This window comes from Camelus bactrianus, chromosome 34 (assembly GCF_048773025.1).
Source record: "Camelus bactrianus isolate YW-2024 breed Bactrian camel chromosome 34, ASM4877302v1, whole genome shotgun sequence".
NCBI classification, from domain to species: Eukaryota; Metazoa; Chordata; class Mammalia; order Artiodactyla; family Camelidae; genus Camelus; species Camelus bactrianus.
This window is the reverse complement of record NC_133572.1, coordinates 17,325,672-17,351,545: the sequence shown is the minus strand read 5'-3', so window position 1 is coordinate 17,351,545 and position 25,874 is coordinate 17,325,672. Positions and strand designations below refer to the sequence as shown.

The 25,874-nt window shown below is 41.9% G+C and overlaps 2 protein-coding genes across 6 annotated transcripts in view; both read right to left on the bottom strand.

The window, feature by feature from the left end:
• The window catches only part of STK38L (serine/threonine kinase 38 like), an 82,468-nt gene extending 81,896 nt beyond the window's left edge, over positions 1 to 572 (bottom strand). Inside the window, exon 1 of the mRNA XM_010946550.3 lies at positions 424 to 572. The gene's annotated coding sequence lies outside the window, so the exon portion shown is untranslated. The remainder of the gene's footprint in view (positions 1 to 423) is intronic.
• An 8,256-nt stretch (positions 573 to 8,828) lies between these two features.
• Positions 8,829 to 25,874, bottom strand: part of MED21 (mediator complex subunit 21) — a 77,279-nt gene continuing 60,233 nt past the window's right edge. For all 5 annotated transcript variants that reach the window (XR_012503937.1, XR_012503938.1, XR_012503943.1 and 2 more), the window contains 2 exons: positions 15,204 to 15,348; positions 8,829 to 15,093 (listed from right to left, as the gene is read on the bottom strand). The gene's annotated coding sequence lies outside the window, so the exon portion shown is untranslated. The remainder of the gene's footprint in view (positions 15,094 to 15,203; positions 15,349 to 25,874) is intronic.

Below are 25,874 nucleotides of genomic sequence, written 5' to 3'. Positions count from 1 at the left end.
CTGTAATGGAAAAGAATCTAAAAAAAGAATATATATATTATATATGTATAACTGAATCACTATGCTGTACACCAGAAACTAACACAACAATGTAAATCAACTATACTTCAATATAAAAAATAAATGAGAAGTAGGAACAGTATTTGCACATGGTTGTCACTAAGTTAGTGGTTCCTTAAATTATACAGCAGGGTATGATAAGAGGGTAATAGAAAAGTGCTCCATCCGAATTTCTCTCTCCGACAGGTATGAAATTCCATTATCAGAAATTTTGTCAAAGGCTTTACAATCTTCTAATTATTTATTTTTAAACTTTTTTTTAAATGAAGGTACCCAAGACCTCATGCACACTAAGCATGCGCTCTGCCACTGAGCTATGTCCTCCCCTCACTTTACCAACTTTTAGAGTCCCCTGTGAAGTACCTTCTCTCGAGAGGAATGACATCTTAAATTCTCATCTGCTGCAAACTCGTTTGAATTCATCAAATCGTTTCCAGCCTTGGTCCCCATCTGAGCGCAAAGGCAGCATGGTAGGCAACTGAGAGAGGGAGAGGGGCCCATTTGCCAGGAGAGCAAACAGTGGGAGGGGAGAGGACAGATCAAAAGGCAACGACCTTGGAGAACTCCAAGACAAACAACCTCCCAACGTGGCCAAGAGCCAGGCTTTAACCAAGAGTCCTGGCTCCTGTTTCCCCATGGCCAGATCCGTCTGTGTCACGCTGACATGTTTGAACCAAGACAGACCTGGGAATGAGTTCCCGGTTTGGCCCAGGCTCAGGTTATTTATTAACAGACTGAAAAACCATGTTATTTCTGGGGCTGCCATCGAGTCAAACCCAGGGGACACTTTCTTCACAGTTATTTTTGTCCAAGTCTCACTGGCCTCCGTGGTGGACTTGATCCCAAAGGATGGTCCCTGAACCAGTTCAGCCTCAAGGGCTTGGGAGGGGCTGTTTGTTCAGGCAAGAAACGGCTCCCAGAAACCCGATCCGCCTTTGGGAGTGGCTGCCTTGGGAGACCTTTCAATCCCCTCAGACAGGGACCTCTGGCTGGCCAAGTTTCCCTACTATTTCCACAAGAACTGTCTGCATTTGAGTGGAAAGAACACATGTACGAGTTAGGACTTGCCCTTTTTCAAAATGAAAGTTTCTGAACCAAAGACCATCTGCTTTGGGAGTCGATGAAATCTGAAATGAAAACCTCTTCAGGTTTGCAGGTTTCACTTGGAGAGAAATATGATACAGGAGGTGCTGGCTTAACCAGTCACCATCTGCACCTGCATTTAAAGTATAGGAATCATCAAATGCTAAAGCTGGAATAGACTTGACATTATCTGGTTGCCCTCCCTTCTTTTTTATAAACGAGGAAGCTAAGATATAAAGAAGTCACTGAGGGCAACTGAGATTAAACTTGGGTGTGTTGACTTCCAGGGTAAGAATTCACCTCATCAGAAACCATCCGTAAACTGGAGGGGACAGGAACTATACTCTATGAGGTCTGGTGAAAACACTGTATTTTCTTTGTATGATACAATTATCTACAAAAATGCAAAAATAACTTCAAATGCTGTAAAATGTTTCATAGTTCTCAGATGGTTTAAAACATTTTAAAGTCTATAAAAATTTCAAGTCATCTACATCTCACAGACACCTGTAACCTGTGGCATGTCCACTGAGAAACATAACAAATCAGCTCATCTTAGGAGTCGGTAAAGCCCTCTGAAGTGGAAGTAATTAATGAAAAAGTATGACGTATATCCTTTTTTTTTCTTTAACCAGCTTTTATGTTAACTGCACATGTAGGCATATATAAACACACATGCAGAAAATTTCCCCCAAGACTTCTTCACAGATCCAGAGTGTATGAAGAGATGGGTTTCTGACATCAGCCATGTATGCTAGTGATGGTAAGATCATTGTAACAAAAAGAACTAACACTTAAGTGGACAAAGAAGTGAATTTTTCTCATAGGGAGTAGTGTCAATGCAGACAGTCCAGGCTGACCTGGCAGGTCTTCTCCTTGAAGTCATTTAGGTTCCTTCCAAGTTGTTGTTCCACCATCTCCTAGAACACTGCCATCATGTGCATGATCGAAGCAGGGTTGGCATCAGGTATGGGTTCTGGCTAGCATGTAAGGGGAAGAGGGCATGAAGGTTGCAGGTCCCAGATCTGAAAGTGGCATCCATCACCTCTGTTCACTTGGCGTTGTTGGGAATTTAGACGTGTTGTCATCGCAAGGCAGGCTGGGAAATTTAGTCCGCCTGGGCGGCCAGTTCTATTACTCTGGGAGGACGGCAGCTTCTACCACAGCTTACCTCTCTGGCCATCCAAATGTCTGCATGCTCCCTTCTTTGAGGTATCTCCTTTGCAGCCCCACTCCCTCCCGAAAGGCCAGACTTAGATATCTGGGTGAGACCAAAAGAAACTTGGGAGCTGGGGGCTGGTAATGGCCAAGCCAGGCCAGTCTAGCCCAGCGTGGCCACTGTACTGTGGGCCCAGGGTTTCTGGACCCAGAGCACCAAGGAGCTAGAGACATAAAGCAAAGACGGGAGAGAACAGGATAGTTTGGGAGCAAACAGGTATAAATCAGACACATAGGATGCTGCTCAGCTAAGCGTGAGTCCATCACCCTGAGACTTAACACAGTCTGTCTATAGCCTAGGTTATAATGACTGGGACATTATGCTATAAGCCAGAAATTGACACATTACAACTGACTATATTTCAATTAAAAAAATAAAAATATAGTCTAGGCCATAAAGCATATCCACTCTGAAATATGGCTGATGTCAGGCTGATAAAATGAGCACATGGAGAAACACAAAGAGACTGAATGCTTAAAAGGGTAGAGACAGGGATGGAGTGGGGAATGCAGGATGTCAGGGGAGAAAGCAAACTCTCCTCAGTAGGGCAGTGGCAAGAGAAACTAGCCCCTGCCCTGCAACACTTTTATCCCTCTCTCACTGACTCTTCATTTACACTCTTACAAATGAACTTTATTCTTTAGAGCAGTTTTAGGTTCACAGCAAAACTGAGTGGAGGTACAGAGAGTTCCTACATACTTCCTGTCCCCTCATAAGCACAACCCCCACTACTTTCAACATCCAGAACCAGAATGGTACATTCGTTACATGGACGAACTTATACAGACACACAATTATCACCTATAGTCTATTGTTTACAGTAGGGTTCACTCTTGGTGTTGTACACATTCTTTGGGATTAAAAAAAAAAAAGTATGATGAATGTAATCCACCATTAAAGTACCACACAAAATAATTTCACTGCCCTAAAATTCCTCCATTCTGCCTATTCATCTACCCCTACCTGGTAACACCTGGCAACCACGGATCTTTTTCCATGTCCAGAATGTCATACAGTAGGAATCCTATAGTATGTAGCCTTCTCAGGTTGGCTTCTTGGTAATATGCATTTAAGGTTTCTCCACATCTTTTTTGGCTTAATAGACTCTTTCTTTTTAGTGATAAATAATATTCCATTGTCTGGAGGTACCACAGTTTATTTATCCATTCACCTAGTGAAGGACATTTTGGTTGCTTCCTTCCCTAAGGATATATGATGTTGAGCATTCTTTCATATGCTTATTTGCCATCTATATATCTTCCTTGGTGACGTGTCTGTTTAAGTCTTTCACTGATTTTTTTGTTCAGATTGTTAATTTTTTACTGTTGAGTTTTTCTTATTGTTGAGCTCTTTGTATATTTTGTATAAGTCCCTTATTGAATGTGTCTTTTGCAAATATTTTCTCCCATCTTGTGTCTTCTCATTCTCTTGATAGTGCCTTTCACAGAGCAGAAGTTTTTTTATTTTAATGAAATCTATCTTATCAATTATTTCTTTCATGGAAAATGCCTTTAGTATTGTATTTAAAAGTTATTTCCACACCCAAGATCACCTAGACTGCCTCCTATGTGATCTTGTAGGAGTTTTATAGTTTTGTATTTTACAATTAGTTCTATGAACCACTTTGAGTTAATTTTTTTGAAGGATGTAAGGTCTTTGTCTAGATTCATTTTTTGCATGTGATTGTCCAGTTGTTCCAGCACCATCTGTTGAAAAAGTTATCTTTCCTCCATCGTATTGTCTTTGTCTTTTTGTCAAAGTAAGTTGCTGGAATTTTTATTGAGATTGCCTTAAATCTATAGATCAAGTTGGGAAGAAATGACATCTTGACAAGATTGGGTCTTCTATCCATGAACATGGAGTAACTCTTCATTTATTTATTTCTTCTTTGATTTATTTCATCAGTTTTGTAGTTTTCCTCATATAGACCTTATATTTTTTTCCTAAGATTTATAGCCAAATATTTCTTTTGGGGGCTACTTATGGAAATGATTTTGTGTATTTTATTTCAAATTTTACTTGTTCATTGACGGCATAGGAAAGTGACTGATTTTTGTCTATTAAGCTTATATCCAACAACCTTGCTATAAGAGCTTATTAGTTCCAGAGGATTTTTTCATCTATTCTTTCAGATTTTCTATATAGGCAGCTTATGTTCTTTTAAGGTTTGTTATACCTGTGTTTTGTTTCAGTTACATCCAGTGGAGAAGCAGAGCTGGGGGAAGGGCAGATAGTTTTCCCTCTGGGTTCCCAGACTGAAGTGAGCAGAGCTGCAATTCAGATCAAGTTTGTGGTCAAGGCACTTGGAAGGATAGTGAAAGGATGAGACAGTAGGTGATTAAGGTAATTTCTTCACCAATTTTTCAAATCTTTTGTCTGATTTTTGTCTGATTGTTCCCCCAAGTGTTTCCTTTACCCAAATAGCCAGGGATGGCTGGAGATGCCACCTTGTTCTCAGGACCTGGTACGATGCTTCCAGAGTTTCTAGTGTGCAATTGGCTGGTCTTCAAGTTCTCTCTTTTGCAACCCTGGTTACCCAGCTGGTCTTCAGAGAGGTACATCCTCAATGGAGCAACCTCAGAACTTTCAAAAAAAGATACCTTTGCTGCGTTATCCTACTCCTCTGTCCCAAACTCCTGGAAGTCCTGGGCTAAGTCAAGTGGTCCCTACAGGCAAATATTCTACAAATGTTTGTTCAATGTTGATTTGGTCATGATATGGATCAACTTTTTTAAAATCAACAAAAAATGTATTTAGAAACATATTTATCACTAATTTACTTCCACTAACTGAAGAAGAGGAAATGTTCTAAAAAAAAAATTTCAACAGTCAGTTCCCATTTTTCAGAAGCTCTCTTCTCTTTTGAGTTTTGCTCATTTGTAATTTTATGAACCAGAAAACATTTTGAGAGGCATATGAAAGGGTGGGGAAAACAAACCACTCACTCTCAAGAAACAGTTTTAGGCTGCACACTAATTGATTCAGGAGTCTCCGCTGACCCCTAGTGCACAAGTGCATCTCAAAAATGTCCAGATGAGATGAGCTGCTGCTAATAAAGTGTGCTGTTTTCATTTCCCTTTGAGGAAGGACAGTGTCTCCCTCAGTGAGACTGGAACCAATTTTCATTTCCTTAGCGACATAAGGAATTGACAGAAAAATCAGAGTTAAAGGATACTGCTTTCCAGCTCATTCCAGCGAAATATTGGCTCTGATTTGTTTTTGCCAGTGTTAATTTTAAGATCCTTTTAAAAATCACCCCTCCCCTCATCCACTTCTTTCCACAGCGGCCCACTAGCCTTCCTCTTTAATATGGCTCGAAATTTTGGTCCCACCTAGTCCAGTCACATGGTTTCTTTCTAAAATACTCTTCCTTGACTTACTGACTTGATGTTGACAACTTACTTTTGCATAATTTAACTACCTCCCCTTTAGACTTCTCTTAACTTTCACTTCTGAGGATAGAAAAAAAGTGAAGGTGTTAGAGGCTCACTACGTAATCGGCTACGGAGTACATGGACCTGACAGCCAGGACTTGCGCTTGGCCTGGTGTATGGGCGGAGTAACCCTAACTGTTCTTCACGCATCGCAATCCCCACCTTTACTCACACGAGTGTGATGATCTGATGGGGACGCTCGTCTTTAGTCGGGAGGGGATGGGGTATGAAAAGAAGAGATAAGATTGATTCATACTGTAATTCTACACTGACCCATTGCAGCAAATATCAACTATAATTCAATTCAAAATTCCACATTCCGTAAATATATTTGGCAATATTGTTCTGGAAGGTAATTTGGAAATATGTATCAAAATCTTAAGAGTATATTAGTCAAAAGACAGAAAGGTGGTTCAAATTATTTTAAGCCAAAAGGGGAACTTATTAGGTCAACTAATTGGAATAGTCTAGGGGAGCATCTTGCTTCTGGCGTGGCTGGAACCAGGAACTAGAAAGATGTCATTAGAAATCTCCCTTCTGCAGAAAACCTAAATAAGCAATTCTCCGGTGAAGACATACAAATGGACAATAGGCACATGAAAAGGTGCTCAATGTTACTACTTGTTAGAGAAATGCAAATCCAAACCACAACGAGGTATCTCTTCACACCAGTCGGAATGGCTGTCATTGAAGAGTTCACAAACAACAAGCGCTGGCTAGAGTGTGGTGCTGCACTGTTGGTGGGAGTGAAGTTTGATGCAGCCGTTATGGAAAACAGTATGGAGATTCCTCAAAAAGCTAAAAATAGACTTGCCATATGATCCAGCAATCCCACTCCTGGGCATATAGCTGGAGGGAACTCTAATTCGAAAAGATACAGGCACCCCAATGTTCATAGCCGCACTATTACAATAGCCAAGACATGGAAGCAACCTAAATGTCCATCGACAGATGACTGGATAAAAAAGTTGTGGTATATTTATACAATGGAATACTAGCCAGCCATAAGAAAATTTTTAAATGCCATTTGCAGCAACATGGATGGAACTGGGGATCGTCATTCTAAGTGAAGTAAGCCAGAAAGAGACAGAAAAATACAACATGAGATCATTCATATGTGGAACCAAAAAAAAGAAGAAGAAGAAGAAGAAGAAGAAGATCCAAATGAACTCATCTACAAAACAGAAACAGACTCACAGACACAGTAAACAAACTTATGTTTACCGGGGGTGGGGGGAGGAATGGGGAAGGAAGGGATAAATTGGAAGTTCGAGATTTGTAAATATTAACTACTTTCTATAAAATAGATAAACAGCAAGTTTATACTGTATAGCACAGGGAACTATATTCAATATCTTAGTTACCTATAATGAAAAAGAATATGAAAACAAATATATGTATGTATATGTATGACTGAAACATTCTGCTGTACAGCAGAAATTGACACAACATTGTAAACTTATTACACTTCGATAAATAAAGAGAAAGAAATTCTCCCTTCTCTCTCCATCTCCCAGCTCTGCTTTCTTCTGTGTTAACCCCATTGTCAGTTCCAATCTTAAATGGTCCTTGGTGCCCATCAGAAGAAAAGATGTTTTTTATCCAAGTATCATTATCAGACTTAAGAAAAATTCTGTCTTATTGGCCCTGCTTAGATCATAGACCACTCCCTGTGCCTGGAATGGTAGGAAACAGAACACTCTGATTAATCCCAGCCATGTGACAAAAAATTCCACCAGGTAGGGGAGAAGCAATTCCTAGATGGCAGTGCATAAGTGGAGTATGAGGTCAGTTCTACCATCTGAAAAATGGAAGGAATTCTGGGCAGGCAGAAACAAGGGACATCTATTTCCAATGCTCATCTTCTTCTACATGTTTACCCTTAGGAACTAATCAGAGGTGTGAGAGAGTTCCACGGTGATTCACCCCAGAATGATTTATAATAATGCAAAACCAAAAAGAATGGAAATATTCAATAACAAGGGGTTAGTGGAATAAATTATGGTACATGTATTCAGTGTAACACTATGCCACCTTTGAAAAGTGTGTTGCTGAAGAAAAAAGCGTTTATGGTATGTTGTTAAGCATAACAATAGTGTGCAGTGTCCCAATTTATCCACATTTTTACACATGTACACACTTTATCTATAAAAATATCTTGTGTAAACATTTTTGAAAGACTCAAAGAATAGATAATGTTGATTACTTCTAGTTGGTGAAATTAGGAGTAATTTTAATCATTCTTGGACTTTTCTCCATTTTCTACAGTCAGTATGTATCTTTTCTAATTCAAAATATTATTTAAAGAATTTAATTCCTCACTACCAATGTAAAACTGATCACGGTTATTTCTCTCGTGAAAGCAGGATCTGAAATGGAGACCATAATCACTGGTAAAGAGCAAACTCTGGTTAGACTTTAAGGAAACTAATTTGGAGAATAAATTATTCACCCATTTTCTAAGATTAGCTAAGACCCAGATGTATTCTCCATTATGTCACATTTCCATATTTGAGGTTTTTTGTATGCCCACTGCTAAATCTTTCAGAATTAATCAACCAGCCAGATCTATGCTCAAAGCACAGGTCCTCAGAGCTGCGCAGAGAGAGGCTCAAGGTAGTCTTTCTAATCTTCACGATTACTCTTGAATGTGTCTGCAGAAAGCGAAATGCATTTTGTACTTCTAGAGACCAGGACTTTTTCTCCACAGTATCAGAAATATTCAGATTAGAGGAAACTACTGCAGCAAAACAGAGAGAAATGAACATCCTAAATAAATAAACCTTAGCTCTTAAATCACTTACTTCACTCGTTTCAATGTTTCCTGGAAAATTCCCTCCTTGAATGAGACTCTGCACCATCCAAAGAGCCTCTGGATTACCCGACTGCAGGAGAGAGGATTGAATCATTGGTCTCTCCCCAGTTTACCAACAAAATATCAATGAGCCAAATCTTTACAAGCCCCAAAAGAAAAACCTTAATTATGCCAATGACTTTTAGAGAAGCACAACATTAAGAGGCAGGACAGAAAGCAACATTCATGTTCATTTATTTCTATCATTACTCATGTTCATCATTTCACCTAGAAGCCAGCCCATCTCTGTTTGAATAACCCACCATCAGAGGCAGTCTGATGCCACGGGTGGGTGCTCTTAATGGAAAGGACATTTCTGTGTCTTGACACCCTTCCACCATGGGACACAACGACTTGCACAAGTTTGTTCAACATACAGTCCCCTTTATCTGGCAAAATTGTTCTTGTCTCTCAGGTAGGAACTTTAAGTGTATCTGATACAACAGTTGCCTATACTATACCCTTTCTTCTTCCTTATTAACAAAACTCCAAATGTCTTTGGGATGGCAATATGTACAGCTTAAAACCTCCTTTTCCCAGGGCAGCATACCTGGGGATGTCCCACTCAAATCCCCTTGCTTCAGGAAGGGATTTGCTTCCCGTTTCAAAGCATGTGGTTAGCTGACAATCTCCAGTTATTAGCTGAGATCATGCCCTCCTCAGGACAGTCCCCGGCCAATGACTAAGCAAGATGGTAGTACAGAGGCAGAGCCATTTCTACCCAACGCAGGGTTCCTCTCGCGAGCAGTCCTTGCTCTGGACCTGCAGCCGGGCTGGCAGAGATTTTGTCAAGTCTGCATCAAGGAATGCTGGCTCCCCCTGCCCAATACAGCGTCCTGCTCTTTTCACAGGTGTTATTCCCCTAAGCCTTTTTCACTCCTCACTGTCTCCGCATCTGCTTCCTGAAGAACACAACCGGCAACACCCAGCTTCCTTTGTGGCTTTGGGCAGCCACACGACACAGTTCTGGCCAGTGAGGTGTAAGCGGAAGTTGCAAGCTGGGAGTCTAGAAAAGCACTGGAAACAGAAGCAGTCTCAACTGAGATGCACGTTTTGGTCTTCACATTTTCCCTTCTTTTTGCCTGGGATACAGATGTGTTTTGAAGGGTGGGAGGTAAAAAACACAAGGTCTAAAACCACATACTGAGGATGGCCGGGTGGAAACCTGAAACAGCCTGGGTCCTGGAAAGAATTGTGAAGGGATCATACTAGCCTTGGACTGTGTACCTTTCTTATTTTGTGTCACAAATAACCCCCTTACTTCTTTAAGACTTGATGTGGAAGGCATTACAGTGGAATGTAAATCTAGTTAATTCATAGGACATAGGAAAATGTTCTTGGTATGGAGCATGTTGTTAAGCAAAACCTGTAGGTTATAGAATATGTACAGAGCATGGTCCTAATTATTTGTGTGTACATACATGCTCACATATGTGTAACTTTTATATACACATTTTTACACATATACACACTTTATCCATATAAAGCTAAAACATGTGCTTAAGAAGAGGAGGTGCATGGTGATATCCACCTATCGAAATGATAGGGGGTCACCAGTTAAACATCAGTTTATCCTTGCCTTCTCCGGTAATTGTTTAACTCATGGGGAATAAAACAATCAGCATGTGAAATATTTCATGTGCAAGACGGAAAGCAAATGTTTATCAATTGTGTAATACCCGTACTGATTTACCCAGGAAACTGCAAAGCCAAATGCTGCATATAATACAAGCCAAGCAACTCTTTTCCTAGTAAAGTAAGAGAATTGCAGATTTCTACCATGGCATCATCTGGGAGTTCCCAATGACAAGGCAGGACACCCAACCTTTAAATTTCTTTTTTTTTTTTTTTTTACCTTTTGTTTATTTATTTTAATTTTGAGGGGGTCATTAGGTCTATTTATTTATTTATTAGTAATTTTTTTAATGGCTGTACTAGGGATTGAACCTAGGACCTCATGCATACTAAGCCTATGCTCTACCACTTGAACTATACCCTCCCCACAAACTTTAAATTTCTGAATAACGAAAACCAGGCTGCTACCCAGGCATGAGGTAGTAGAAAGGGTTTTGCACCAGAAATCAGAAAATCTGAATTGCAGACCTAGTGCGCTGAATGGCTGCATCTGTGAAGGTGGGCATATGGTTTGTCTTACCTTTCTCACTGGGTGTCGTGGAAATCAAGTGAGATAATTACTGTAATATGATACACGAATATAAGTTAATAATAACAACAGTAACAACCACCAAGACTCTGTCTGCCAGACACTGCTCTACATCGTTTTTTCATTTTAACTCATTTAATCCTCACAACAACCCAACATTATGCAATGTGACTATGAGACCCAGAAAACTAGGACCTCGAATATCCTCAGGGCCATTCTGTGTTTTATGCGTGGCCACCCTAACGTATTTATTGTGAAGCAAACATGTTTCACTGGTATTTTCATATGTTAATGAGTAACAGGAAATTTAAAAAATGTGTTTAATTATGATCACATTAAACACTGAGACACTTGTACATCTTTGTGCTTCTAATTATTCTTTTTAGGGGAGAGGCGGAGGCAATTAAGTTCACTTCTTTATTTTTAGAGGAGGTACTGGGGATTGAACCCAGGATCTTGTGTAGGCTAAGCATGCACTCTACCACTTGAGCTATATCTTCCCCCCTTAATATTTTTTAAGAAAAGAAGACATACGGATCAAGGAAACTGTTGAAGAGGGAGGGACATCCTTTCACCCTTTTCTCGGGTGTCTGCCTTCTCCCAGAGCAGAGGGAAAGGCACTGCACTTCTGTCCTCTCTCGCTTCACGCCTTTCTTGGCTGCTCCTCAGAGGAGTGACTGAGGCGACTGGTCAGAGCCGGGGACATTCGTTGGACTGGTTTTCCTGGTGGGTAGACCTGTTTTAAAGGCTAAAGGTCGGTGCTCGTGACTGTCCTGTTCTGTTCACGTCCAAACCCAAGTCTGACGTCACTTCCTGTCGGAGTGGCAAGTGCAGGTGGGCGGGGCCCGGGGCCCAGGTTTTGAAGAGAAACTGGGGTCCCTGCGTTTGTGTGCCGTCTGGGTAAACGGCCTAACAGCAGGCGCTGTTCTGAAGGCCCGGCTTGTGTTTCACAGCCGCGAGCCTGGAAATGCAGGTACAAGGTCAACTGATCAATGTGCAAAGGAGGAAACCCCAGGGCAGGCTCGGCCAGACTCAAAATTCAGCCTCCAACACTGCGGCTTATCGCGGCCTTGCATTCTTGGGGGACGGCCTGGATTAGGAGAGCAGCCTGTATCCTTCTCATTCGCCTAGTGCTCTTTTCACGTGTGTTCCTAGAAGAGAAGAGGGCTGGTGGCACCTTAATCCCCTAAAAGAAATCCAAACTGTAACTTAAGAAACCTTATCTCTTTTCCTGGGTGGAACTATATATTCTTCTCCTATGTCTCCAGGTTGTGGCACAGGAATTGACCTAGAGTAGTGGCTTTAAAAATGTTTCCTGGATGAATTAATAGATTTTGTTTTTGTTTTTTTAAGTGGAGTGTGAAAAAAAAAAAAGTTAGGTAAAACAAGTTTCCAGAAAGATGAGAAGGTAAACTTAGACTGGGTCAAGGAGGATCTCGGCATTCACAGAGCCAAGCCAAAGTACTCAGAACTAAAGAAAGCCTGCACGTAGGAGCCAACAGAAGTATCCATACTGAAAGGCCAGAGCCAGAACACAAGCGCAGACATCTTTAGGCAGCAGCTGGAATTAAAATTAGCTGCCGACAGGTGGGCTGCTCTGCTGCAAAGCCCCCAACAAGCAGGTCTTGAAATATTGACTATCTGACTCCCCACAGTTAAAACATCTTCAAAAAAAAAAAAAAAAAAGTAATATTAAAAAACAAACAATCTTCAGATGTTCAATCAAGGTCCTTGTCAGTACCATGTAATTTACATGTCAAAGGGGAGCAAACTAGTAGATGATACAGCCAGTCCCCTAAAAAGAAAGTTTAACGGATTAATTAAATCTTATCGAAATAACACATGTGCATTTAAAACAAATAGTAAACAAACAAACAAAGGCTTACAATGAGAAACAGCAGTTCCCACTTCACCAATCCCCTATACCTGTCATAAGAGGTGACTCTTTCCTTTTTAACCTATTTCTTCTGGTGTATTTCTAAATAAAATGCTTAAATCGCTATTTCTTGACTAATCTTAGAAATCTACTAACTTCTTTTCATGGAGGATAAAATTGGAACTCTACCTTTCCTAGTCTCATTCATTCCATAGAGTTAGGTCACAATATCTGAGGATTAAATCAATAATATTATCACAACTATGCAATTGTTATTTACTATTGAAATAAATAGTGGGGTTTTTTTTTTTTTTGGTTTTCTCTTTCTATTTTCCCCACAGTTAACCACTGCCTCATTTGTTCATGTGCTTAAATTTCCAGTGTTATAATCCTTATTTTTTTTTTTTTTATCAATTTGTTGTTCTTGTAGCAATGGTTGTTTTCCAAATGCCAGACACATCAGCTTATTCAACTGAATTTATTTTTCCCTCAAGCCCTCCACTCTGGACCCCCCAATCCCAGCTGCAATCCTGACTGGTTTTGAGGCACAGGATGACATCCAGGGACTTTATTTTGTCATTTTCTTACGTTGGATCCTCTATTCTTAGATCTCCTCTCTCAGTTATATTGAGTTGACAACTTTATAGTTTTTCTAAGTATCAGCATTTATTTTTCTGCTTTGTAGTCCTCTTTATCAAATTTAGGACAGGATGCCATTAAACTATTCTAAAAATGACACATACTAGTGTTTAGGAGAAATAACAGTGCCATCAAACTAACCGGCAGGCAGTACCACCGTGACAATCCTTCATCCTTCAGACATTATTCAGTGTCCGGAAGGTAAAGCGTTACAGAGCCATGCACAGAAAGTACTGCCAGGGTTGTGCTCAGGTGTCTGTGGGCTCTAGATAAGCTACTCATTTGATGATTCTTCAAACCAGTATCTTAAAAACATTCCCTTAACTTGTGTGTACGTGTGATTAAGGGATCAACTGATTTTCTGCAAATTGAATCTGTATGCTTTTCCTTCCTGTCTCTAACCCTGATGCCGGCCGTATACTCACCCTCTTTTTTAAGCTTCCCCCAACAGAACTCCATGTAACGATAATGTTAGTGATTCCAGTATATTTTTTTCCCCTGAAAATTCCACTGAAGAACAGTGAAGAGCTTTTCACCAAAGGAAAAAAACAGGAAGGGAGGAAAGGAGTCTATTAGCTTTATCTCTTCTTTCAGTCTCTATACCTGGCTTGAAACCACTCTTTCTCCCCCCAGCCTGAAGCTGGAGCTGCCCCTGCCTGCTTGCGCTCTCTCCTCCCCTCCCAAACTCTGTCTTACACCAAACATTTCTGCTCTGCCCCAGCGCCTTGTTCCAAACTTGCACAACAGCCATTTGTTACTACTTGCCCCTGTCTTCCCATGTATCAAAGGCTCTTGGATGGATCCTCCAGTTAATGTGGATCCCTTTTCCTTAGAAGTCAGGAAAGGATGATTAATCATAAATAAATTTGCCTCTGGCATGTTCATATTCAAAGTAATGGATTATTAAATGCATTAAAATAACAGTTGGCCTAACTTCAACTTCCCTATTTACATAAGGAGGTGCACGTAAAAAATCTGGGTTTAGCAGCATCAAATTTCCAGCTGTGCCAGGGTTGGGGACACGCTTTGTGCCACTTACAGATTCCTGCCTGGGCAGCTGGCTGACGGATCTAACACTGAGAGTGGGTTGGTTGAGAGTGGAATCAAGGAAATCAAGACCCACAGAGTCTTCCAGAGAAAGGCAAGCCAAAAAGAGCCCTGGGGGTGGGACCTGGGTGCATAAAGCAGCATAACATCCAGTCTTTGGTTCTCTGGACTTTGATGGAGAACCGTGGCACTTTTAGTTATAAATTAATCACTGTAATCACAGTGCTTTCTCCACAGCACTGTTAGGACAACTACGTAAGCTGAGACACAAGAGACATTTAGAGCCCTGCCTGGCATATCATAAGCCCTCATTTGCTAGTAGAAACACTGGCTACGGCTTTGTTCTCTGACCTGTGCGGTTGAGGCTAGTTAACCTGTTTTTCATCCCCTGGAAGCCAGGCCTGGTTTCAGTAAAGGAAAAGAGAAGTCAGCACGTCGCTCAAGGAAGCCTTGAGTCAAAATTGATCTGACTTCCTGGTCCCTCTAGGAGGAAGCCTCTGCCGTCCACTCCATTTTCCACAGGAGTTAAATTTCCTTGCTCGGAATTATGACCTTTTTGACCAGGTCTTTGATGCCTCTTGCTTGAATTCTCTGACGCCAGTCACTTGTCCATATGGGTCTTTGCTAATTATCTGCAGCTTTGTCCTTGGATCCACTGTATTTCTTCTTCACTCCTTGGGTAGAGATGGTTGCTTTGACAGTGGTTCTGACCTTTCGCTAATAGCACATGAACACAGTGTTTGAATTAGTATTGAGTTCAATTACATAAAATAGAAAACTAAAACAACTAGTGTACACAAGTAAGAAATTTGGGCTTTTTTTCTCACGTAAGATAAATCCAGGCTGTCGAGTTGCTCTGTAATGTCATCAGTGTTCACCAGTCTCCCTTCTCAGCCTGTAATCCCGTCTATAGTGGTGGATTCCACCCTCAGGGTTGCCTCCTGATTACCAGACAGCTGCTGTACGTTATCACTGCAAACAGAAAGAAAGAGGAAGAGAAAAGAAGTGTGTGCTTGCCTGGTAAATCAATCCCCTTTTAAGAACTTCCATAGACGGGAAGAGGATACAGCTCAGTGGTAAAGTGCATACTTTAGCATGCACAAGGTCCTGGGTTCAGTCCCCAGTACCGCCATAAAAATGAGAAATTAAAAATAAACAAATTACAAACCTAATTACCACCCCTGCAGAAAAGGGTTTTTTTAAAGAAGAACTTCCGGAATGCTCCACCCAATGGCTTGTGACATCTCACTGACCACCCCTATCTGCAAGACAGGTTGGCAAATATATTTCTCAGGATTGCCAGATAAAAGATTGCATGGGGCATTCTTATCCTAAGAAATTATTCAGTTTATCTGAAATACAAAATTAACGGAGAGTCCTATGTTTTTAATTTGTTGGGCTGGCAAACAGTATTTTTATGTGACAGGATGCACTGTCATACCCAGCAACATGGGGCATTTACTTGGAAGGTGAGCAGTCCACTGGCGGCCCCTGCCACGGCCAGCCTTGTTTCCTTCTGTTGCTTTATCTTCCAATTTTTAACTCCCTGTTTCCTCTCCCTGTCCCTAGAGTAATTAGCCAGTCTTAGTTTTCACTAGAGTTTCTCATCAAGTACAATTCCAATATTAAAATGCCTTTATTTTTAGCAGCACAATAAACTCCATCGTATATTGGAGGTTTCCCTTGAGAGGTGAACAGAGGGACAGGCGCTTAGCTCATAACTGAATTCTAATGTAACTTGTCACGTTAAATGTGTAACTTAAATCTTTGGGTCCTCCTCCCTATGTAAAATGTCTTCTCTCTCTGCTTTTATAGTACTTCATTAACTTTAAAGTAACAAGTATAGAAATAAAAGTGATGATGTAATTATTTTAAAAGAAGAGCAGAGGGGAAGTTGAGGAAGATGTGGGGAAGCGAGCTGTTTCACCATCATTGTAATAGGATGCCAATAAACCATGCTTAACACTGATAAATTATAAATTGTTAAATGTATAGATTATTTTTAAATGTTCCTTTTGGATTTGGGTGGAGTGGGGCAGGAAGCTATTGCCTTTTTTAAAAAAAATTTTTTGGGGGGGAGGTAATTAGGTTTTAATTAATTTATATATTTTTAATGGAGGTACTAAGGATTGAACCCAGGACCTCGTGCATGCTTAAGTGTGTGCTCTACCACCGAGCTGTACCCTCCCACCATTGCCTTTCAGTATAAATTACTGTGTATTGTTAGACTTTTTAAAAATCCTGTGATTGAATTTTTTCCCAGGAAATTAAAATATGAAGAGGAGAGCACTAACTATGCATGGAATTTTATCTTCTTGGAATAAACAGGATGGCGTAGCAAGAGAGCTGTTACAATTAATCAGTAATAGTGACCAACAGAGTGGACCCTAGTAATCAATGAACAGGCAAAGGTTGTGTTTGGTGCCCCCAAACCACTACATTTTTCTTTTTTACAGACTTCTTTCCTTTCTGTCCACCTGAGAGCTACTATTTTCATTCTTCAGACACTTCTCACCTGCAAGGATCAGAAATTTATTTACTCCACTGTAAATTACCAAAGAAGCTTGAAGTATTACTTTCTTTGTGGATATTTCGATTGAAAAGATAGGGAGCTTTCACAATCAAGGAACAAAACTGGATAGAACTCTGGGTCTCAGTTGCTAGAGAAAAACTCTCTGGGGTAGCAGGTTTCCCTAGAACTCCTGAAATCGGGGTAAGGAAGTGGTTAGTTAAGGTTTACTTGTTGGTAAGTTGGTCACATTACGAATCATTTATTTGCTGTAGAACTTTGGGTGATATGATTATCCTCAGGAATTAAGATCATTTCTCCAACTTAACTTTACAGTGAAAAACAAAAACAAAAACAAACACCAGTCTTGGGCAGAGTAGATAAGCCTCTAATTCAGAGCTCTGTTTTAAATCAGGCCATTGCAACACAACTGTAGATTTAACAGGGGCTGCTCTGAAATGGATCCCTTTGTGACAACTATAAGGTATAGTATATATAGAATTGCTCCAGCTTAAACACTCTGCTACAGTATAGGCAGCTGTAATGTGATTTTTAAAATCTCTTTATGTTGGTAGAATAGAAGAAATACCTTGTTCCTTTTTAGTTTTATAGATTTAAAAATTGAAGTAATTTTATGTTGTTTTTGCTCATTCCAAGATAATCCACATTCATGGTAAAAAGTAAAATAGCACAGAAGTATACATAATATACTGTGGCGGGTTGTGTTTTCCAAAGGAGGTTGCACAGTATATAGTGCAGCCCACACTCTCTTCTCTAATGAGATGCTGACACTTTTCCATCAAGAGGTGGAGTCTCGAACTCACAGAAACAGAGAACAGATCAGAAGGTTTCGCCAGGGCTGGGATTGGGGAATGAGGGGAATGGGTGAAGGTGGTCAAAAGGCACAAACTTCCAGTTACAAGATGCATAAGTTATGGGGATGTGATGTACAACATGGTGATTCTAGTTAACAAAACTGCGTTGAATATTTGAAAGTTGCTAAAAGTAGATTTTAAAAGTTCTCACCACACACACACACAAAATTGTAACCGTGTGAGGAAGATGGATGTGTTACTTATTGTGGTAATCGTTTTGCAACATATACACATACAAAATCACTACATCGTATACCTTAAACTAATACAATGTTGTATGTCAATTTTATTTCATTAAAGCTGGAGGGGGAAGAAGGGTAGGGGTCTAGATTCCTCCCCTTGGACCTGAGCAGACCTTTGTAGCTGCCTTTGACCAGGAGAACGTGGCAGGAGTAACCTCGAAGGCTAGGTCATAAATGGTAACAGCGCTTCTGCCTGCTTCTCGCTCGCTCTTGGCATCAAAGAATGACTTGGAAGCTACCCACATCTCAGCCCGACCCATTTCAGGCTGGGTGGGCGTGAAGCTCATGACACTAACTCAGTTGGGCTTAGACACAGGGTATGGGGAGTCCCTGCAACGGAGGGCCGGCAAGAACAGAAAGTAAGCCAGAATGGTTGGAGACTGGCTTCTTTGGTCTGGACAGAGGCCGTGGAAAGACTTGGCTAACGAAAAGGTCAGTCAGGTGGCCCAAAGTTCAACGTCTGAAGGGCAAACCCAGCTCGGATATCACGACCGCATGAGCAAAGATGGGGCCAGTGTAATTTGGAAGTCAGTTGGGACATTGGTCAATTATCTGGATATCTGCCCAGGTACAGCAGACTTAATACCCACGAGCAGAGAGTTTTGGGTGCAGGATCCAGCTCCTGGAAGGAAAGGCTGGAAGGTGATGGTCTGGGCAGCAAGGTCCTAGCCCTAAAGAGGCATGTGAGTACCAGTCAGGGAAACTCAGGAGGAGAAACTAGACAAAGTTGAAAGTCGATTAAAGACAACGTAAACGTAAGGCATGGCAAATGCCATCGTGAAGGAAACTCAGTGGGGCATGACTGTGGGAGTCCAGGGCTGGTGCCACCAGATTCAGGGACCCAGGAGCATGACTTTATTCCAGGCCACCTTGGTGAGGCCACCGCTGCTGAGCTAGGTCCTGAGGGTGATGAGTCCTAGAGTGGGCAAAGACAGAAGACCAGCGGGAGCTCATAAAAACATATCGGACTTTCCTCCTCAGCATCCTGGTTCCCTCCTAGTGTCCTCTCGCCCCTGTTCATCTTCTTACATAACTCCTCCTGCCTACAGTCCCTCTCCCTCTTTCCAGGTAAGCTGATCCTATACCTGCTGGCTTTTCAAAGCCAAGAATATTTGGTCCACTCCATTTCACGTCATATTCTGGTTGTCTGCTTACAGATCCCCTCCACTGTGCTGGATTTGGGACTGTGCGTTTTGCATTTTCACGTCTCTCCACAGTGCACAACACAGTGCTGGTAGGTTCTTTTTATTAGATGCTCATAACTTTTCCCCTTTCTTTTAGTTCAAATGTCAGCAAACTACAGCATGTGGGCTAAATTCAGCCCACTACCTGTTCTTGCAAATAAAGTTTTATTGGGACACAGCCACATTCATCAGTTATATATTGCCTGTGGCTGCTTTTGCTCTAAAACGACCATGTTAGTTCATTGTGACAGAAATCTTACAGCCTACAAAGCCAGAAATATTTATTATCTGGCCATCTACAAAAAAAGGCTTACCAATCCTTGTTCATTTTTTGTAAGGAAAGAGATTTGCCCTTGGGCTTATTCCATTAAACCACTCACTGCTTTCCTTCTTGCCTTAAAAATCTACAAGCATTAGAATTGTGCGGTATTTTGAGGAATATTCATCATTAAATAGAATCTCAGTTCAGGAAGTATCAGGTGTCCATTAAGGGCCCTGTAGTAAATTCATGTGCAACCAAAATATCTAAAAAGTGTCTGGTTATCATTAAAGAATAATGACCTGACATTTTAGATTTGTAGATAATTTTCTCTGAACCTGGATAATATGAACCTGCCACATGTTCTCCTCCCCAACTGGAGTTAATCTCTCCTCCCCCAGTGCCTTCAGAACACGTCATTCTCTCTGTTATGGCATCTATTTCAGTTGGCTTTGCATTCATTTCTTTTCATGACCGTACTTCCAGACGAGGGCTATAAGCACCCTGTGGTGAAGAACGCTTTCGTCCAACCCCATAGCCTCCACAGTTTTCCCAAAACAGGTATTGCTAAATGGTGATTGAATGAATGAATGTCATTAAGGCAAATGTGAAAAATACATTTACGATACATTGATCTTATGACACCACAGGCAAACCCTCAGCAGGGTTCTTCGTACTACACTTCACGCAGGCACATTTTCAATCCTGTTTATTCCGCTAATATCCCTGTTTAATTTGCTCACACATGTGTATAGGAAAGAAGTCATGCCTACTATACAATGCCTACTATACAATGGCACTCTGTTGTTAAAAACAACAACAACAGCAAGACAGAACAATTCTCTTGAAAAAGTAAATGCCTTGCCTGAGGCCATTTTCTCAGGAAACTAACATTATTGTGAGCCAGAACACCCCTCTGGACTTCACTTCCTTAACTCTTTCCTTCACTATCAAACTTCAGCAGGTAAGGAATCCCATTTAGCCATCCAAGTGATGCGTGATCAGAAGCCTGAAGTGATGTTTATATTCCAGGCTCGGTGGACGCTAACTAGGGAAACAAGGCATCCCTAGGGAACTTCACTTGCCTAAGTAGAGCTCTTGGTTGCAAGGTGATAGAAACACAGCTTGAATTTAAGAGAAGGGGATGGGGGCAGGGGTTGCTCGTTCGCAAAATCCAAGAAAGAGGTGAACATCCAAATGATGGAGAAAATTGGGAGGCAGCAGAGCATCTGAAACAATGGGAACCAGAGACTGGAAAGCTGCCAGAACTCTCTCCTTCTCCATTTGGAATCTGCTTCACTCCACATGCTCCCTCATTCTCGGTGTAGATCAGTCTTCTCTACCAGGAGGAAATCTAACCATACATAGTTCTTTTTTTTTTTTTTCTTTCAAATCTTGCAGCTTTATTCCTAGAGAGGGGCAATGTCTCAATTTTAATTAGAAAAATCCCAAGGAAAACCTTTGGGTCCACCTTGGAGCAAACCTAATAGGAGATGTCATATAAGAAAATAACACTTGACATAGCCATGAAGGGAGAGAAGGAGAGAGGATGGAGGAGAGACAGTTCCTAGGAGAAGGGAGCTGGAAAGGTATTGGGTTAACAATTCCATAGATACTCTTTGCTTTTTTTTTTTTTTTTTGAGGGCATGGGCTGTTCTTTTTACAAACAAATTCCTAAGCTTCTGGAAAGACAAAAACGGATGAGTGAAGGGCCATACGCTGGACAGTTGGCCTCAGAGAACAGACTTTGATGACAGTAGCACAGGGAGCCCTCAGCGAAAGACAGGGACAGGTGAAATGTCTATTTCACTGTAGTCAGTGACAACAGGCTTCCCATCCAAGGGCATTGAGAGGAGCTGACAAGCAGCACCTAACATGTGTAGCATCTGAAATGGAACCTACTGGGAGGGGTCTGGTCTGCTTTCCTAATGCAGAAGATCGTAAACTCCAGACCGCTTTATGGTTTCTCCAAGCCCTGCCCCAGGACTGCAGCCAGCCCACGCAGTACCTTTGTGCAGATTAGAAAGGCAAACCTTCGTCGCGACTGACCCAGCCCACCTCCCTAGCACCCCGCCAGGACTCCTTGTTGGGTGTTAAAGTTTGGCCTCCCGTACCCTTCAGCCAGGCCCCTTGGGCAGGGTCCACCTGCACAAGCATCTATGGCACCCCTGGCCCAGCCAGAGGGAGGTGACGTAGGTGGGCCGCCCCTTCTGCAAAAGCAAGGACTCTCCATGTCAGTGGAAGTAAGTCTCGGTGGTCGCTTGGTTGGTGACGGAAGACAGTAGCGGGAATGGCAACGATGGCTGAACTCAAAGGACTCTAGGGATGGACAGTCCATCCTTGGGTGCCGGAGCCAGAGGGACATCCCTGGGAGTGGAGAGGCCAGCAGCAAACTCCACTGGCTGAGCGACGGCGGAAGCAGCCCTAGCTTCTGAGGCTCCTGGAGTGATTCCAGGAGCAACAGTGACCACGGTCCACGCACGGCTTTCTCTCCCAATTAAAAACAGGGTTGGTTTTTTTAAATCAAGAACTTAACATAGCAGAATGCCTTGGTAGAGATGAAACTTTTTTGCCTCCTGTATTTTTACCTTTGAAACATTAAAAATAACTCCCCTTCGACGGGGATGACTGTGTGAGGATTTAAGGAAAAAGTAACTACTTGGAAAAAGTAACGTGAGGATTTAGAGATGCCGTTTTTATAAGGTTGTATTCAGAGTCATACGGTAGCCACTCTTTGAAGAGAAGCCACACCCCATTGTCCCCAAAGAGGGAGGAATCAGCCCATCTAAGGCGGGTACCCAAAAGAGAGGCAGCAGCATGTTGGAGGTCCTGACCACCAGGATCCTGGGCGATCAAGGGACATTTCTGCTGCAAGCGGGCATCATGCCCGAGCCCAAAGCAATGGCCAGCATAGTGGAACCACCGTCAGCACCGCAGTCCAGGGAACTGGTGCCCAGGCAGTCTGCCATGGTGCTGTTAGATCCTCGTTTATTTTTGTCCTTTGAAGGAGCCGCCCATGAATGTTCCAGTCACTGCATGAGTCAGAGTCCTGTTCCCCATGAGCTGCTGCAATGCTGCCGTCATTCCAGCCTCTCCCCCCACTTCCTGGACTCCATCTGAGACACCGCTCACCAAGACTGTGCAAGAATGAGGGGCTGGGCTGGGTGTCCTCTGACGCCAGCATAGAGCCACAGGGGACAGGGACAGGGAAAGAACTGGGCACTAGTTATGCATGTAGGTAACAAAAAGTGACATTCAAACTGAAGAAAAGAACGGATCATTAAAAAATACTGGGCAAATTGAACAGGAATTAGGAGGGGAAATATTAGCTTACTACTTCACTGCATCTAAGGAAATACAGACAGGCCAAGATTTAATGGAAACATTTTCATTAAATGTTTAAAACATTTTAAACATTAAAAGTAATTTCAAAACAGGAAAAATAATGACAAATGATGTTGAGTACAAACAATTGGAAACTTCTGTGTGGCAAACACTTTAACATCACTTGTAAGTCTGAAAGACAAGTGACAAACTGAGGAAAGTAATAAGGATCATGCGAGGCAAAGGGTTACTATCCGTAATATTAGAAGAGCTCATACAAATCAAGAAAAATCAAAGCTTCAATAGGAAAAAAATGGACAAAAGCCACAAACAGATAACTGAAATGCAAATGGTCAATAAATACTAAAGTGTTCAACTTCACTAATATTCAAAGAAGCAAACTGAAACAGTAATGAGAAAACCTTCACCTATCGGATTGGCAAAAGTTTTTAATTGATCAAACTCACAAACTGACAGGCTTGAGGGAAACACATACTTCATGCTTTTCCTGTGGGCATGTAAAATAGCGCGACTCTTCCAGAGGGCAATGGTTTCAAAACATAAGATGTACGTACTCTTTGGTGCAACAATTCTGTGTACAGGACTTTAAAAAGATTATCATACACATGTGAAAAGATGTATTCAGAGTTTGTTTACAATTGAGAAAAATAAGAAACAACCTTAATGTTCCCCCGCAGGGGCTAGTTAGGCAATTGTGGTATAAGCATCCATGGACTACTATACAGCCCTTAAAAAGAATGGTGTAAATCTGTATCAACACAAAAAGATAACTTCAATTACTGATTCTTTGAGGCCCACGTCATTCAATCATATCAACCACTATCCTTCCTTATCAGCAGAGTTTTTGATAAATCTCCCCTTATTCATCATAGATTTTGGCACTTGGTTCATAGTCTTCCAAACCACTATCACCCAAGGTGACTTAAATATCTATGTGGACAAGTCATACCCCTTCTAGTCTCAGGAATTCTTGAATTCTTTATTTACAATAATATAGATGACACACTGTTGTCACCTGCTTGCATGGCCATGGTTTCTAAAATTACTAAATCAGTTGTTCTCTGTATTCACATCTCTTAGCCTCTCAACTAGCTTGCTCAGTTCTCATAATACATTTGTTTTTCTCTTGCTTCAGATCCTCTGGTCCACCCCTCTATTCATTGTAGACTTAATGATTGACCACTTCAGACATGCTCTTGCCAATATTTTGAACTTCTTTACCTCATTATTCTCACTGGACTTGCTGCGAAATCTCCTGCCCTTCGTGATGTGTATTATCTGTTTTGTTTTGTTTTTTCATACCCTGGCTACCAAGCAATGCCAGAGGATCACATCCTGGAAGGCAGGTATCACTCTTACTCGATATTCACTAATTTCAACCGGGTCCTAGTCTTGAGTTCGGTGCCCACAAAAGCAGAGCCTGAGGCAAAGATCCAAATGTAAATGGTTTACTTGGAAATAATCCCAAGTAGTAAAATAAAGGAGGGAGAGGGAAGAGGAGAGAAAGAGGGAGAAAAGGCTAAGAATCAGGAGAGAGAAATGAGGTGGGGGAGAGGAACCCGTACAGGGTGTGTCAATGAGCAGATGCCCCCTATGGGCAGCTGGAGGACCTCCAAGAGACCATGTAGAGCCCACCTTTGAACCATCCCTCATCCTCTCTGCCGTTGGTTGAGGACTGCTCCCAGGGGCATTAACTCCCTCTTATTCCAGGCTGCCTTGTGCACAGGTCCCACAAGCTCCTCACCAGAGGACACCCCCGGAAGTTGTAGGTGCTTGCAGTGGAAAGCCATCGGCATGTTTGCGCTGGAATTATGGGTGCCCAGGGGATGGTGGTGGACCACCTACCGCATATGCTGCAGCCTCGACGTGACCCAGCATCCTTGCAGTGTTATCCTAGTCACTTTTGTCTCCCCTCCCTAAACCATTTCAAAATTCCTTCTTCACTTCAAACTTCTGATGCTCTTTGTTGTCCCTTCACTCTCAGCAGAGGACCTTGCCTCCTAGTTCACAGAGAAACAATGAAGTTCTCAGAAAGGAACTCATGAGATTTCTGCTAAGAATTCTAACACTCCATCTACATCGACACTCATCATGTCTCTCTTCTCTCTTCAATAAAATAGGCATGGCTCTTCCTATCCAAGGTCAGCATCTCTGCCTTTCTTGACCCTTCCTTCCATCTTCTTGGTGATGTTCCTCAACTGATTGCTTTTTCTCTCTCGTGAGTCTTCAGCCTCTGTCTCCCTCGCCTCCTGTCTCCCACCTTAAACACATGAACAACCCTCCCTAGAATTCACCTCCCACTCCACCTGCTGCCTTATCTCCCTCCTCCTCATCACACCAGGTCTTTGAAAGAGCATCTTATCAACATGACCCCCAGTACCTCTCCTCCCAGTCACGTCTTCCTGTTCCACAGTAACCTCTCTCACTAGGGCCACAAATGGCCTCCTGGTGGCAAAAGTCAGAGGATGCCTGTCCTCGTCTCTCTAGCCCTCTCCGGAGCATTCGACTCTGCAGATTACTTTCACCCTGGGCTTCTGTGATATCTGATTCTTTTGGTTTTGCTCTTTTCTCTCTGGTCACACCCCTTTAGTGTCTTTATTCATCTCTTAAATGATGCCGTCCTCAGCTCTTCAGCGCTCTCCACCAGTGCTCTCACCCGCTTCCTCACCTCTAATTATCATGCTGAGAGGATAACTTCTAGATCGACAGAAGCAGCCCAGATTTCTCTGCTGAACTCCAGATCTCAATATGCATTTGCTTCAGGCACACACTCAAACCTGTCACATTGGCCAACTTACTAAACTTCTCTTAACCTTGATTCTTGGGTGTAAAATGAAAACGTGATACCTACCTCTTGTATCCTTTAAATTTTTTAAAATCTTGAAATAATTTTGGATTCACAGAAAGTTACAAAGACAATACAGAGAGGTCCCTACGCCCTTCACCCAGTTGCCCCCAGTGGTCACGTTCTACGTAACTATAGTACAATAGTAAAGCCAGGAAACTGACATTGGAACGTCGGGCGTGGCTCTACGCCGTGTTACCACCTGTGCAGATTTGTGGAACAGCCACTGCAATCAACAT